At 54.7% G+C, this 7,500-nt stretch overlaps 10 non-coding genes and 5 pseudogenes across 10 annotated transcripts in view; all 15 read right to left on the minus strand.

Annotated features, from left to right (window-relative positions):
• Positions 1-561: 561 nt before the first annotated feature.
• On the minus strand, positions 562-654 carry LOC143135567 (U2 spliceosomal RNA; annotated as a pseudogene).
• Positions 655-797: 143 nt separating this feature from the next.
• LOC143135681 (U5 spliceosomal RNA) lies at positions 798-911 on the minus strand. Its single transcript, XR_012989118.1, has one exon. It is a non-coding gene; the product is annotated as a U5 spliceosomal RNA (small nuclear RNA).
• Positions 912-1,275: 364 nt separating this feature from the next.
• On the minus strand, positions 1,276-1,458 carry LOC143135505 (U2 spliceosomal RNA). The gene has a single exon (XR_012988999.1). It is a non-coding gene; the product is annotated as a U2 spliceosomal RNA (small nuclear RNA).
• Positions 1,459-1,587: 129 nt separating this feature from the next.
• Positions 1,588-1,751, minus strand: LOC143135584 (U2 spliceosomal RNA; annotated as a pseudogene).
• A 143-nt stretch (positions 1,752-1,894) lies between these two features.
• Positions 1,895-2,008, minus strand: LOC143135682 (U5 spliceosomal RNA). The gene has a single exon (XR_012989119.1). It is a non-coding gene; the product is annotated as a U5 spliceosomal RNA (small nuclear RNA).
• Positions 2,009-2,413: 405 nt separating this feature from the next.
• LOC143135598 (U2 spliceosomal RNA) lies at positions 2,414-2,604 on the minus strand. The gene has a single exon (XR_012989047.1). It is a non-coding gene; the product is annotated as a U2 spliceosomal RNA (small nuclear RNA).
• Positions 2,605-2,747: 143 nt separating this feature from the next.
• On the minus strand, positions 2,748-2,861 carry LOC143135683 (U5 spliceosomal RNA). Its single transcript, XR_012989120.1, has one exon. It is a non-coding gene; the product is annotated as a U5 spliceosomal RNA (small nuclear RNA).
• Positions 2,862-3,266: 405 nt separating this feature from the next.
• Positions 3,267-3,457, minus strand: LOC143135610 (U2 spliceosomal RNA). Its single transcript, XR_012989049.1, has one exon. It is a non-coding gene; the product is annotated as a U2 spliceosomal RNA (small nuclear RNA).
• A 143-nt stretch (positions 3,458-3,600) lies between these two features.
• On the minus strand, positions 3,601-3,714 carry LOC143135684 (U5 spliceosomal RNA). Its single transcript, XR_012989121.1, has one exon. It is a non-coding gene; the product is annotated as a U5 spliceosomal RNA (small nuclear RNA).
• A 405-nt stretch (positions 3,715-4,119) lies between these two features.
• On the minus strand, positions 4,120-4,290 carry LOC143135557 (U2 spliceosomal RNA; annotated as a pseudogene).
• Positions 4,291-6,099: 1,809 nt separating this feature from the next.
• On the minus strand, positions 6,100-6,192 carry LOC143135568 (U2 spliceosomal RNA; annotated as a pseudogene).
• Positions 6,193-6,335: 143 nt separating this feature from the next.
• Positions 6,336-6,449, minus strand: LOC143135685 (U5 spliceosomal RNA). Its single transcript, XR_012989122.1, has one exon. It is a non-coding gene; the product is annotated as a U5 spliceosomal RNA (small nuclear RNA).
• Positions 6,450-6,813: 364 nt separating this feature from the next.
• On the minus strand, positions 6,814-6,996 carry LOC143135506 (U2 spliceosomal RNA). Its single transcript, XR_012989000.1, has one exon. It is a non-coding gene; the product is annotated as a U2 spliceosomal RNA (small nuclear RNA).
• Positions 6,997-7,125: 129 nt separating this feature from the next.
• On the minus strand, positions 7,126-7,289 carry LOC143135585 (U2 spliceosomal RNA; annotated as a pseudogene).
• Positions 7,290-7,432: 143 nt separating this feature from the next.
• The window catches only part of LOC143135686 (U5 spliceosomal RNA), a 114-nt gene continuing 46 nt past the window's right edge, over positions 7,433-7,500 (minus strand). Inside the window, exon 1 of the small nuclear RNA XR_012989123.1 lies at positions 7,433-7,500. This exon is cut by the window's right edge and continues 46 nt beyond it. This is a non-coding gene — a small nuclear RNA (U5 spliceosomal RNA).

The following is a 7,500-nucleotide window of genomic DNA, read 5'->3' on the forward strand; positions in this document are numbered from 1 at the left end:
GATAACATGGTTTAGCAGTGCACTCACCCCGCAAATGTCCATGCTGTCCACAAGTCCAACAAATGTCGGGCAGTTGAGGAACAAACAACCTGCCACGGTCTCTCCCAAGCGCAAACACGTGAGGAGGGACCCTCCAAGAGCCATCCGACTCCAGGCGGAAGAGAACACGGTACCTCCTCTTCCCCGTCCAAAATCCAAACTCGTCCACGATCTTCACTCCCTCAGAAACCCAGGAACAGTACCTCTCCAAAAACGACCTGACGTCCCTCTCCAGCACATGCGGGTTGTAGACATGAACCACCACCGTGAACTCCGGGGCACCCACCGCAAAGGAGCACTTCCCCAAGATGTTCTCAGGATTCCGCGCCAATGAATGCCACTTCCTCACCGCCGCCACCAGAAGAGGCACCTCCCGGAACGTCACCTCGTACTTCCAAGGAGCCCGAGCAGCCTGCAGACACAGGACCTCCACACCAGTCAGCCCCAACTCATCCCTCAGGATCTTCTCCGCCACGAAACCACGGGTAGCCGGCTCAACGACGGTCCCTGGCACATCCAGCCGGAGGGTGCGAGGACACACCCCCGATACCATCGCCCTCTCCTGGATAAGAACAGATACTACACTTGATCTTAGCCAAAAGGCCGAGAAGCGATACCCCACAACTGCACGGGGTCCGGCGGCCCCTCTAGCGACGCCCCCCGCGCTCACATGGTTACGGGGGGAGGCGGGGCCAGCAAAAGCCGACCGCCGCCGCCAAACAAAACACCACGACGCTTGACTTTGGACAGGCAGGTGCAGCTCCGCCGAAGCAGAGCTTCCAAAAATACCGTAAACTCGGGGCAGTTCCCCTCCACGGAAATCTTTAGTAAAAGGCGAAAGATTTGTACGAGATGAAGAGAAACCCGAGCGATGGCTGCCACAGGGCACGCTGGTCGGAGAGCACGAACGGCGCCGGTCGTGGACATGAGGGTGACTCCAAGGCGTTGCCCAGTGGCAACAAGACGGCAGTATCAACATCCCCTTTAAATTAAAAAAAAAAAAAAAAAAAAAAAAAAAAGAGTAAAAGGGCGGGAAAACCCAAAAGGGGCCGAAAAGGGAGGTGGCGCGGTTGGCCAAAAGACCTGGCGAGGACTCCTGCTGTGTCTGTCTGTCTGTCTGTCTGTCTGTCTGTCTGTCTGTCTGTCTGTCTGTCTGTCTCTCTGTCTGTCTGTCGAGGAGGATTTCATCAGAGTCAGTCAGTTCCACTGGGTCGGTTCTTTACTTCCACAGTCAAAGGGATTTGCACCGTTCCCGGAGTCGCTGCAATACCGGGTCGATGCGTGGAGCGGACGGAGCAAGCCCCACTTCCGTCTCCCTGTTCCAAAAATCAGATTAATATATGGTCCTCGGGTAGAGGACGTATCAGATATTAAACTGATAAGAACAGATTTTTTTTCTATTCGTTCGGGAGAGGGGAAAAGGGGAAGTGGAGGGGAAAGGGAAGGTACGGGGGAGGAATGTGCCCCCCTGGCGGACGGTGGTTCAATGCCACAATGGCACGGTCCACAGACTCTAGGGGGATTAACAAAAGTAAAGACAAACAACACAGATTTGGCACCCTCCCTGGCGGCACTGCAATACCGAGGAGGGCGCCGGGTGCAGGGACAAGCCCCACCCCATTTAAACATGGGAAGCGTAGCACATTGCAATCCGGTCGATCGCTCGGAACCGGCTGCTACACTTGATCTTAGCCAAAAGGCCGAGAAGCGATACCCCACAACTGCACGGGGTCCGGCGGCCCCTCTAGCGACGCCCCCCGCGCTCACATGGTTACGGGGGGAGGCGGGGCCAGCAAAAGCCGACCGCCGCCGCTAAACAAAACACCACGACGCTTGACTTTGGACAGGCAGGTGCAGCTCCGCCGAAGCAGAGCTTCCAAAAATACCGTAAACTCGGGGCAGTTCCCCTCCACGGAAATCTTTAGTAAAAGGCGAAAGATTTGTACGAGATGAAGAGAAACCCGAGCGATGGCTGCCACAGGGCACGCTGGTCGGAAAGCACGAACGGCGCCGGTCGTGGACATGAGGGTGACTCCAAGGCGTTGCCCAGTGGCAACAAGACGGCAGTATCAACATCCCCTTTAAATTAAAAAAAAAAAAAAAAAAAAAAAAAAAAAGAGTAAAAGGGCGGGAAAACCCAAAAGGGGCCGAAAAGGGAGGTGGCGCGGTTGGCCAAAAGACCTGGCGAGGACTCCTGCTGTGTCTGTCTGTCTGTCTGTCTGTCTGTCTGTCTGTCTGTCTGTCTGTCTGTCTGTCTCTCTGTCTCTCTGTCTCTCTGTCTCTCTGTCTGTCTGTCTCTCTGTCTGTCTGTCGAGGAGGATTTCATCAGAGTCAGTCAGTTCCACTGGGTCGGTTCTTTACTTCCACAGTCAAAGGGATGTGCACCGTTCCCGGAGTCACTGCAATACCGGGTCGATGCGTGGAGCGGACGGAGCAAGCCCCTCTTCCGTCTCCCTGTTCCAAAAATCAGATTAATATATGGTCCTCGGGTAGAGGACGTATCAGATATTAAACTGATAAGAACAGATACTACACTTGATCTTAGCCAAAAGGCCGAGAAGCGATACCCCACAACTGCACGGGGTCCGGCGGCCCCTCTAGCGACGCCCCCCGCGCTCACATGGTTACGGGGGGAGGCGGGGCCAGCAAAAGCCGACCGCCGCCGCCAAACAAAACACCACGACGCTTGACTTTGGACAGGCAGGTGCAGCTCCGCCGAAGCAGAGCTTCCAAAAATACCGTAAACTCGGGGCAGTTCCCCTCCACGGAAATCTTTAGTAAAAGGCGAAAGATTTGTACGAGATGAAGAGAAACCCGAGCGATGGCTGCCACAGGGCACGCTGGTCGGAGAGCACGAACGGCGCCGGTCGTGGACATGAGGGTGACTCCAAGGCGTTGCCCAGTGGCAACAAGACGGCAGTATCAACATCCCCTTTAAATTAAAAAAAAAAAAAAAAAAAAAAAAAAAAAGAGTAAAAGGGCGGGAAAACCCAAAAGGGGCCGAAAAGGGAGGTGGCGCGGTTGGCCAAAAGACCTGGCGAGGACTCCTGCTGTGTCTGTCTGTCTGTCTGTCTGTCTGTCTGTCTGTCTGTCTGTCTGTCTGTCTGTCTCTCTGTCTCTCTGTCTCTCTGTCTCTCTGTCTGTCTGTCTCTCTGTCTGTCTGTCGAGGAGGATTTCATCAGAGTCAGTCAGTTCCACTGGGTCGGTTCTTTACTTCCACAGTCAAAGGGATGTGCACCGTTCCCGGAGTCACTGCAATACCGGGTCGATGCGTGGAGCGGACGGAGCAAGCCCCTCTTCCGTCTCCCTGTTCCAAAAATCAGATTAATATATGGTCCTCGGGTAGAGGACGTATCAGATATTAAACTGATAAGAACAGATACTACACTTGATCTTAGCCAAAAGGCCGAGAAGCGATACCCCACAACTGCACGGGGTCCGGCGGCCCCTCTAGCGACGCCCCCCGCGCTCACATGGTTACGGGGGGAGGCGGGGCCAGCAAAAGCCGACCGCCGCCGCTAAACAAAACACCACGACGCTTGACTTTGGACAGGCAGGTGCAGCTCCGCCGAAGCAGAGCTTCCAAAAATACCGTAAACTCGGGGCAGTTCCCCTCCACGGAAATCTTTAGTAAAAGGCGAAAGATTTGTACGAGATGAAGAGAAACCCGAGCGATGGCTGCCACAGGGCACGCTGGTCGGAGAGCACGAACGGCGCCGGTCGTGGACATGAGGGTGACTCCAAGGCGTTGCCCAGTGGCAACAAGACGGCAGTATCAACATCCCCTTTAAATTAAAAAAAAAAAAAAAAAAAAAAAAAAAAAGAGTAAAAGGGCGGGAAAACCCAAAAGGGGCCGAAAAGGGAGGTGGCGCGGTTGGCCAAAAGACCTGGCGAGGACTCCTGCTGTGTCTGTCTGTCTGTCTGTCTGTCTGTCTGTCTGTCTGTCTGTCTGTCTGTCTGTCTCTCTGTCTCTCTGTCTCTCTGTCTCTCTGTCTGTCTGTCTCTCTGTCTGTCTGTCGAGGAGGATTTCATCAGAGTCAGTCAGTTCCACTGGGTCGGTTCTTTACTTCCACAGTCAAAGGGATGTGCACCGTTCCCGGAGTCACTGCAATACCGGGTCGATGCGTGGAGCGGACGGAGCAAGCCCCTCTTCCGTCTCCCTGTTCCAAAAATCAGATTAATATATGGTCCTCGGGTAGAGGACGTATCAGATATTAAACTGATAAGAACAGATTTTTTTTTTTTTTTTTTTTTTTTTTTTTTTTTTTTTTTTATTGAACATAACCAGAGCAGGGCAGCCTTGAAAATACAACACACAAAAGATACTCACAGGATACATACAACACACAAAAGATCCAGAAAAAAGTTTAAGATTAAGCTAAGACTAGAAGGCTGCAAAACATATCAAACAACGCAGAACACTAAGTAGCTCGGGCACACAGGCCCAGCCAATAATGGGCAGAAGCAGATCAGATAAACCCCACAGGAAAACCATACAAGTAAACAAACAGACACCCAAATCAAATCCCAAACCCAACACAGAAAACCCAGACGACCATCCCTTCAGACATCATACATACTAGGGCTGTACCGTGTCCCAAAGACTTTATTTTGCCCGTTCACAAATTAACCCAAAAACACAACCCCATCACCAAACACAAAACAAGCCAAATCAAACCAAGGAATCATCCTCGCCTGAAGCAACCATGCCAGTCGTAGCCTTCAAATTGTCCTCGTCCCACCCTGGCAGCGGACCCAGGGAGGCCCCGCCTCCAGACACCATCACAGAACTGAACCCGGCAACGTCGTCCTCCATGTCATCGCTGTTGTCCGACAGGGGGGCGGTGAGACGGTACAACGACTGCACCTGGCACGACCGGAGACGCCGCAACGGCCCCCCCTCCTGGCTGCCATCCTCCAAGGCCCGCTTCACAGCAGCTGACACCACTCCCAAAGTCCGCTTTAAACTGTCCCCATCCCCCCCAGCAAGCTGGGCAGAGGGGGGGGGTCGGACAACCGGACCCCCACCCTCCAGAGGGCGCTCCCCAGCCACCTCAGCCATGCGGGCCATCTCCACTTCCTGTGACTCGGTGTGCTCCGCCCAGTCACCAACCGTCTTCCCCTCCACCTCAGAAGCGACTCCGCCCACCGACTGCACGGCAGCCATGTGCTCCACAGTCCCTTTGTCTCCCAAACGGCCATCTTGGCGGCCATCTTGGCGGCCATGCGGCGCATCCGTCGAAGAGCCACCAGACCCCACAGAACCACCCAATCCAGCCAAAACCGCCACCGGCACCACGCTGGGAGCCGGGGCAGCAACCTGCAACACAGTATCCCCAGCAGTCTCACCCCCAGGCTCAGCAACAGACCCACCCGCCACCACCCCAGCATAACTTCTCCTCTTTGGACACGACACAAACAAATGCCCACCCTCCCCACACAAATTGCAAGTCCTAACAGCAATACACACATTAGCTAAATGCCCCACCAACCCACAACGATAACATGGTTTAGCAGTGCACTCACCCCGCAAATGTCCATGCTGTCCACAAGTCCAACAAATGTCGGGCAGTTGAGGAACAAACAACCTGCCACGGTCTCTCCCAAGCGCAAACACGTGAGGAGGGACCCTCCAAGAGCCATCCGACTCCAGGCGGAAGAGAACACGGTACCTCCTCTTCCCCGTCCAAAATCCAAACTCGTCCACGATCTTCACTCCCTCAGAAACCCAGGAACAGTACCTCTCCAAAAACGACCTGACGTCCCTCTCCAGCACATGCGGGTTGTAGACATGAACCACCACCGTGAACTCCGGGGCACCCACCGCAAAGGAGCACTTCCCCAAGATGTTCTCAGGATTCCGCGCCAATGAATGCCACTTCCTCACCGCCGCCACCAGAAGAGGCACCTCCCGGAACGTCACCTCGTACTTCCAAGGAGCCCGAGCAGCCTGCAGACACAGGACCTCCACACCAGTCAGCCCCAACTCATCCCTCAGGATCTTCTCCGCCACGAAACCACGGGTAGCCGGCTCAACGACGGTCCCTGGCACATCCAGCCGGAGGGTGCGAGGACACACCCCCGATACCATCGCCCTCTCCTGGATAAGAACAGATACTACACTTGATCTTAGCCAAAAGGCCGAGAAGCGATACCCCACAACTGCACGGGGTCCGGCGGCCCCTCTAGCGACGCCCCCCGCGCTCACATGGTTACGGGGGGAGGCGGGGCCAGCAAAAGCCGACCGCCGCCGCCAAACAAAACACCACGACGCTTGACTTTGGACAGGCAGGTGCAGCTCCGCCGAAGCAGAGCTTCCAAAAATACCGTAAACTCGGGGCAGTTCCCCTCCACGGAAATCTTTAGTAAAAGGCGAAAGATTTGTACGAGATGAAGAGAAACCCGAGCGATGGCTGCCACAGGGCACGCTGGTCGGAGAGCACGAACGGCGCCGGTCGTGGACATGAGGGTGACTCCAAGGCGTTGCCCAGTGGCAACAAGACGGCAGTATCAACATCCCCTTTAAATTAAAAAAAAAAAAAAAAAAAAAAAAAAAAGAGTAAAAGGGCGGGAAAACCCAAAAGGGGCCGAAAAGGGAGGTGGCGCGGTTGGCCAAAAGACCTGGCGAGGACTCCTGCTGTGTCTGTCTGTCTGTCTGTCTGTCTGTCTGTCTGTCTGTCTGTCTGTCTGTCTGTCTCTCTGTCTGTCTGTCGAGGAGGATTTCATCAGAGTCAGTCAGTTCCACTGGGTCGGTTCTTTACTTCCACAGTCAAAGGGATTTGCACCGTTCCCGGAGTCGCTGCAATACCGGGTCGATGCGTGGAGCGGACGGAGCAAGCCCCACTTCCGTCTCCCTGTTCCAAAAATCAGATTAATATATGGTCCTCGGGTAGAGGACGTATCAGATATTAAACTGATAAGAACAGATTTTTTTTCTATTCGTTCGGGAGAGGGGAAAAGGGGAAGTGGAGGGGAAAGGGAAGGTACGGGGGAGGAATGTGCCCCCCTGGCGGACGGTGGTTCAATGCCACAATGGCACGGTCCACAGACTCTAGGGGGATTAACAAAAGTAAAGACAAACAACACAGATTTGGCACCCTCCCTGGCGGCACTGCAATACCGAGGAGGGCGCCGGGTGCAGGGACAAGCCCCACCCCATTTAAACATGGGAAGCGTAGCACATTGCAATCCGGTCGATCGCTCGGAACCGGCTGCTACACTTGATCTTAGCCAAAAGGCCGAGAAGCGATACCCCACAACTGCACGGGGTCCGGCGGCCCCTCTAGCGACGCCCCCCGCGCTCACATGGTTACGGGGGGAGGCGGGGCCAGCAAAAGCCGACCGCCGCCGCTAAACAAAACACCACGACGCTTGACTTTGGACAGGCAGGTGCAGCTCCGCCGAAGCAGAGCTTCCAAAAATACCGTAAACTCGGGGCAGTTCCCCTCCACGGAAATCTTT

This window comes from Alosa pseudoharengus, unplaced genomic scaffold, assembly GCF_046254945.1.
Source record: "Alosa pseudoharengus isolate Yale_2024_CS ecotype anadromous, Long Island Sound unplaced genomic scaffold, YU_APseudo_1.1 YU_APseudo_1.1_scf_2, whole genome shotgun sequence".
Lineage (NCBI taxonomy): Eukaryota > Metazoa > Chordata > Actinopteri > Clupeiformes > Clupeidae > Alosa > Alosa pseudoharengus.